Raw genomic sequence first — 6,033 nt, forward strand, 5'->3', positions numbered from 1 at the left:
TCGAGTAAAATTTTCACTCTGCAAAGAGTGAAATTTCAATCTTTTTAGAGTGAAACATTCAATCTTTTCACAGAGTGTTCCCTCAGCACAATCTCTCTCGATTGACGTTTATTTATGTTTATTAAATTTAAACACACTTCAATCGAGAGAGATTGTGCTGAGGGAACACTCTGTGAAAAGATTGAAAATTTCACTCTAAAAAGATTGAAATTTCACTCTTTGCAGAGTGACAATTTTACTCGTCTGGAGCAAAATATGTGATTTTCACTCTTGGTAGATTGAAATGTCAATCTTTTGGATTGACCCGAAGAGTCACTCCGAGGAGGATTGACTTTTTCACTCTTTAGAATTTAGAGAGAACTTTATACGTCTTTTATACGTTTTTTTATACGTTTCTTTGTGTAACCTTAAGGGCCGGGATAGCAACGTTTGCACAGTATTTTTTTTGTAAAAACAAGACCTCACTGACATCCCAGGGATAGGCCTATATCGTCACGTACGGGTCTCTCGACCTCTTTAAAATGGATTAGATCACAGACCCTAGAAAAAGATTCCTTTGATACACTGTGCACCTGTCAATAATCACGTTATAAACGTCACATTTTAGTATACCGATATTGATTAATGTAATTATTTATGTCCCCATAAAACAATGCAATAGACCACTTTATAGTAGGTTATAAGTTCAGTATATTGCAATCCGTTTTAAAGGAGTTATTGTTTGATTCTAGCATCTCTTATTTTATATGACATTTGTTAGAAGATATCTAAAAAAAAGCTTTTATTCCAAAAATATCTGTTGATTCCGATTTTGTGTTTGATGCATTATTTTGTGTATTACACTACTCCATAGGCTAACTTTGCTCAGCTTTTTGAAAAAAGTTGGGATGAAGCTGAGGATATTGGACGCCGCTATTTCTAAGATGCTCGTTTCAGGCGGGGTGGGGGTTTGGGGTGGGGGAGGGTACTTGATTGGGTAGGGATGAACTGCTGGGTTTCCGAAAACATACCGTAACGGAAGGCAATTGGATTATTTTTCGGTAATGTCCGGCTCGAGCTTCCGAACCCTTTTTCTATAAGCACTGCAAAAAAATGGTGTCACACAGCGACACCTTCTAGGAGTGAACTGTAAATGACACTGACAAAAGTGTTGTTTGACTTTAAACTGGTTGTAATCGACAATGATAATATGTTGTACATTAATTTAAATAAATAAATAAATAAATAAATAAATAAATAAATAAATAAACCTCTGTACGGTCAGCGAGCATACATTCGCCATTGTCATCTGCTTATAGACTGCCTCTACGATAGTCTCCTACACAGCCAGTTTGTGTCAGTCTGTCTGACACTCGTCGATCCTGTATGTTCGTGATAGCCACATACAGTCTGGCCCGAGACTACCTCCACGAGGGTCTACGCTGCGCTATTTAAAATCTTGAATTTTGGTCACTTTTTCAGCTCAAGACGCAAGCTACTCTCTCAAGACGCAAACTAACGACTATCATATCTGTTCAAAATATATATCCAAGTGCAAGGAACCACATCTGCTTTCTTTATACGAAATCATTTACGGGAGATATTCATCATTTTCCACCCCGGTATCCAAAGATTTATCGTGAATATCAATCGTACATAGCACATTTACGTGTATCGATCCCGTGTATTCATTTCAGTGTCTCTGGTTGTATAATGTAATTATTAACCGGGCGATGTCGGTGTGCCACGGATCATGGAGTGTTCAAAGCGCTGTAATTTTGCTGCCATGGTCAGTGATGGTGAATCATCACAATCAGATCGCATCAACTAGGCATTGTGCAGCCGGAATAGCGCAAACCTATCCGCACTTAGATTGGAACATCCACCATTTATCTGTGCAGCTCCCCAAATTCCATTGGGTGAAGTTTTTGTTAACCAACAAACTAATCACCGATTTTTTGAAAACAGGAGGAAACCGGAGATCCCGGAGCAAACCTGCGAGAGCGAGCATGGAATCGGGATAAACCAAGTGCACATGAGTCCTTGGGCCGCGCCGGGGCTTAAACCCGGGACCTCAGTGGTGCAAAGTGAGGGAACTACCGCTGCGCTAACTCGCCCTTTCAGTGACACCGTAAGTGTCCGACCGACACCTTTCAGCGATCATTTAGCGATTTACACCAAAACAGGTGTAAGATTAGTGGAAATGACTCCTAGGGTGTCAAAAGGTGGCGGGAAAAGGCAGATGTTAAAATCAATGAATAGTGTGTAAAACAAAATCATGAAATGATACACTAGATGTATCGGGTGATTTTGGATTAGTTATCATGATTATTATCAAAAAATGTCTGGAAATGTAGCAGTTTGTTACTTACGGGCTCGAAAGCATAGACAAAATTTAGTACATATTTATGGCAAATTATTAAGCATTTACATTTATGACATTTAACAGCCCTTGAAGTCCGAACATTAATCTCCTTTGGCAAACACATAACACATTATGAGTAGAAATGAGTAGAATTTCCGCATGGTTTTACAAAAAGCCACGATTGCTGTCACTAAATATGAATATTTTTTACTTGTACGCTTATAATTTGTCGGTGTTTTTGGAAACTTTATGCATATCTTGAACACGAAACGTCAAATTTTTCATATGATCTGATGATGATAAGCTTTTCATCCCAGCTCTAAACACTTTCAGTACATAGAGAGGTTGCGATTTCCAAACGCCGTGATCATACGCACGTCTGTCTATTCAAATCAATCTCCTGTATCGAAGCGACGTCCCGTATTTTGCCAGTTTTCAAGATTTTGCACGTACGAAATGAACGTGTAAACAACGTTGAAAACGCACATTTTTGTTTGCAAGGAATCATTATAATAAAGCAACAGTGAGGTGTGAAAATTTGACTTCATTCGTACGCGTTCATACGTACAGATTGATGAGATTGTCCATTGAAATGCGTGTGAGCTTGGCCGTATAAAAATAGATTGCGATTTGCCTTTTTGATACAAACGCACGGTATAAACGCGCGGGCCACGTTAAATTGACATTTTGCACGGCGTCACGAAAAATTCTCATTTTGAAAGTAAAGTTATGATACATGGATGTAGTGGTCCTAATCTACCAAACTATTTGTTTTTTGGCAAACCATAATATTGAACGCCGTATATACGCACGTTCCAGGCACAGCACGTATGGAATATCGCCATCTCTCTAGTATTGGATTTAGACAGAATTACCTGAATGCTACAAAAATCGACATTTTTCACTTGAAATATTTCAAAAACAGTGGCATGTGTTAAAATTTAAAACATGCGTTCAAATGTGTTAATAAAATTGCAAAACTTGGCGCGTTCATGGTGTGCATTACTCCACATTCCAGAAAAATACAGCACTATTTAAAAAAAATATTACACTGTCTTGCCAAATGAAACATAGCTAGTTAGGACTAGGAAAAGCTTAGGACTAGCTTTAAGTTAGTCCTAACTGGCCAAAAAAGGTCAAATTTTAATATTTTTTGCAGTTTGAGGAAAATGGTCCAAAAACATGTTTTCTTACAATTGTAGTCACAAAATTGTAAGATTTGGCACAATTCTAAAAATTCAAAATCTTGAATAGATAAGAGTTAGCTCATAATTTGAATATTATATGTTATTTTTGTTAATTGGTTATGAAAAAAATCGGAAAACGTATTTTCCAAAAATTAGAATGCATAACTTGAACTTAGTCTTTGTTCAAGTCTTGGGCTTGATTGTCACAGAATACGAAAAGGGTCGAAAAACACCATAAAAATGCATGTTTTTGACACTTATTTCCAATAATTGACTAAATATTAATATTTTACTTGCATTGCCAGTTAGGACTAACTAAAGGATTAGGATTTAGCTATGTTTCATTTGGCAAAACAGGATAATATTTTTTTAATCCAAAAAATTTAGTGCTGTATTTTTCTGGAATGGGGAATAGTGTTTATTTACCGAGCCCATTCAGCGATTTGCTTTTTCAAATGATAAAAATAATAACAATTGAAGTGTTTGCAGATTTGTTAGTATAGCATAGATATGCTAACATATAGCATACCAGATAAGTATATTATTGACCTATTAGGGTCCTTTATTTATATAATCAACTGTTCAAACAGTTTTATCATGGTGTTAAAGGTACGTAGTGTGAACAGTGTTGACAAAACCGCTTACAGCCAAGACGCGGCGACTTGGCTCGCCAGACCGCCTTGAATGACTCTCGAGTAGCCCAACTTTTAATTTAAAGAAAAACACCCACTGGAAAGTCACTGGAGAGATATATTGCATAGTCTGCACAGGCGTTCGATACCTACGTTTGGAAATCGTAATCTCGCTAATACCGGATATTTGGACGGTTGTGCCCGAAATTTGGAACGCAAGTAGCCTAATTGGGCGCCTAAGACGCAGCTTTGGCATCATTGACGTAACTGGGCCATACCGTGTGCATTGGCATAATATGTGACCTGTTCCCATAAACCGGGGGGGTGGGCGGGGCACTCAACTTTAGAAGTGACGGGTATGTGCCTACCGGTGTCGCGAAGTAGGGGCCTATCGGTAACAAAGCGTTATTTTAAAAAAGGGGGTCATTGGGTACAAACAAAATAAAAAAGGGGGTCATTGGGTATAATATTTTGAAAAAAGGGGTCATTAAGTATAAGATTTCAAAAAAAGTGTCATCGGGTAGAAAATTTTGAAAAAATGAAGCAAAATTTGGAAAGTTTCGGCATAATTTTGAAAAAAAAATGGAGCAAAATTTGAAAGTTTTGGCATTATTTTGTTGCATTTTGATGATGCTCTTCTAGAAAATCTATAAAAAAGGGGGTTATTGGGTAGCCGGAACCAAAAAAAGGGGGTCATTGGGTAGCCGCAACTAAAAAAAAGGCGGGTCATCAGGTATGACTTTAAAAAAAAAGGGGTCATCGGGTATAGTCGACTTCAAAAGACATTGACAGGCACATACCGTCACTTCCAAAGTAGAGTGCCCCATGGGCCACAAACACAGGAACATGCCAAAATGTGTAAAGCAAATACAGCTTGAAAATAACACCAAATTTGTATTGGTCTCAAAGATATGGCATATATTTATATTCCTGATTAATATTCATGACTATTGAGCCAATATTCACAGATTCGGAATGAGGCAAAGAATAACCTTTGATAGGCGTGTTTCATGACTTGATTTTTTGTCTGCAGATGCAAGAAAGGTTGTGCAATAAGTATATATCCGCTGAGATAAAAAAAAAAGACTTGCCAAAAAACACGCTTGTCTGCCCCTCGGCATGCCAACCCCGTGGCTGGCCAAAATTCCTTGCCCCCTTTCAGCCTGTCAAAAAAACCATCGCCCCCTTGCGCACATGCCAAATTTCGAAATGCGGAAAGTAATGAACATACGCCTACAGGATATTTTGCCTATTAAAATGTTTTGTACTGTTTTCCAAAGCCGTTTTAGAGCGTTTTATTTAAAATGTACGCCATGAATGTGTGCAATTGTTTGCCCCTTTTTACCAGCAAAAAAACTCTTGCTCCCCTTTCGAAGTGCGTAAATTGCTTCTCTTACCAATTTTTTTGCCCACCCTAGAGGGAAAGATAATTATTACACAGGCTTTAAATCTCAATAGTAGATCTGCCAACATGATCAGGGTTTTGTGGGAACGGACCATATGCATGTGTCTTGATTTCCTTACCACGAGTGGAATGTAAATCATTATACAAACACAAACAACGACCATCGTAGGTTACAAGAAGCTAACAGTTAGGTTTTAAATCCAAACTCGTTGTTCTTCTTGCGTTGAATTGACATGTATATAGCACAAAACACATCGGTTCATTCAACGAATTTGGCAAAGTGCGCTTAAGGGGGTAATACACCCCTGGCCAATTTTGTGTCTATTTTTGCATTTTTCTCAAAAATTATAGCGCATTGGTGACAAGTAAGATATGTATATAATAGCGGCAAGGACTACAACTACTGCACTGAAAATTCAGCAACTCAAGGCAAGTAGTTATTGATTTATTGATCAAATATTGGTT

This window comes from Amphiura filiformis, chromosome 4, assembly GCF_039555335.1.
Source record: "Amphiura filiformis chromosome 4, Afil_fr2py, whole genome shotgun sequence".
Classification (NCBI taxonomy): Eukaryota; Metazoa; Echinodermata; class Ophiuroidea; order Amphilepidida; family Amphiuridae; genus Amphiura; species Amphiura filiformis.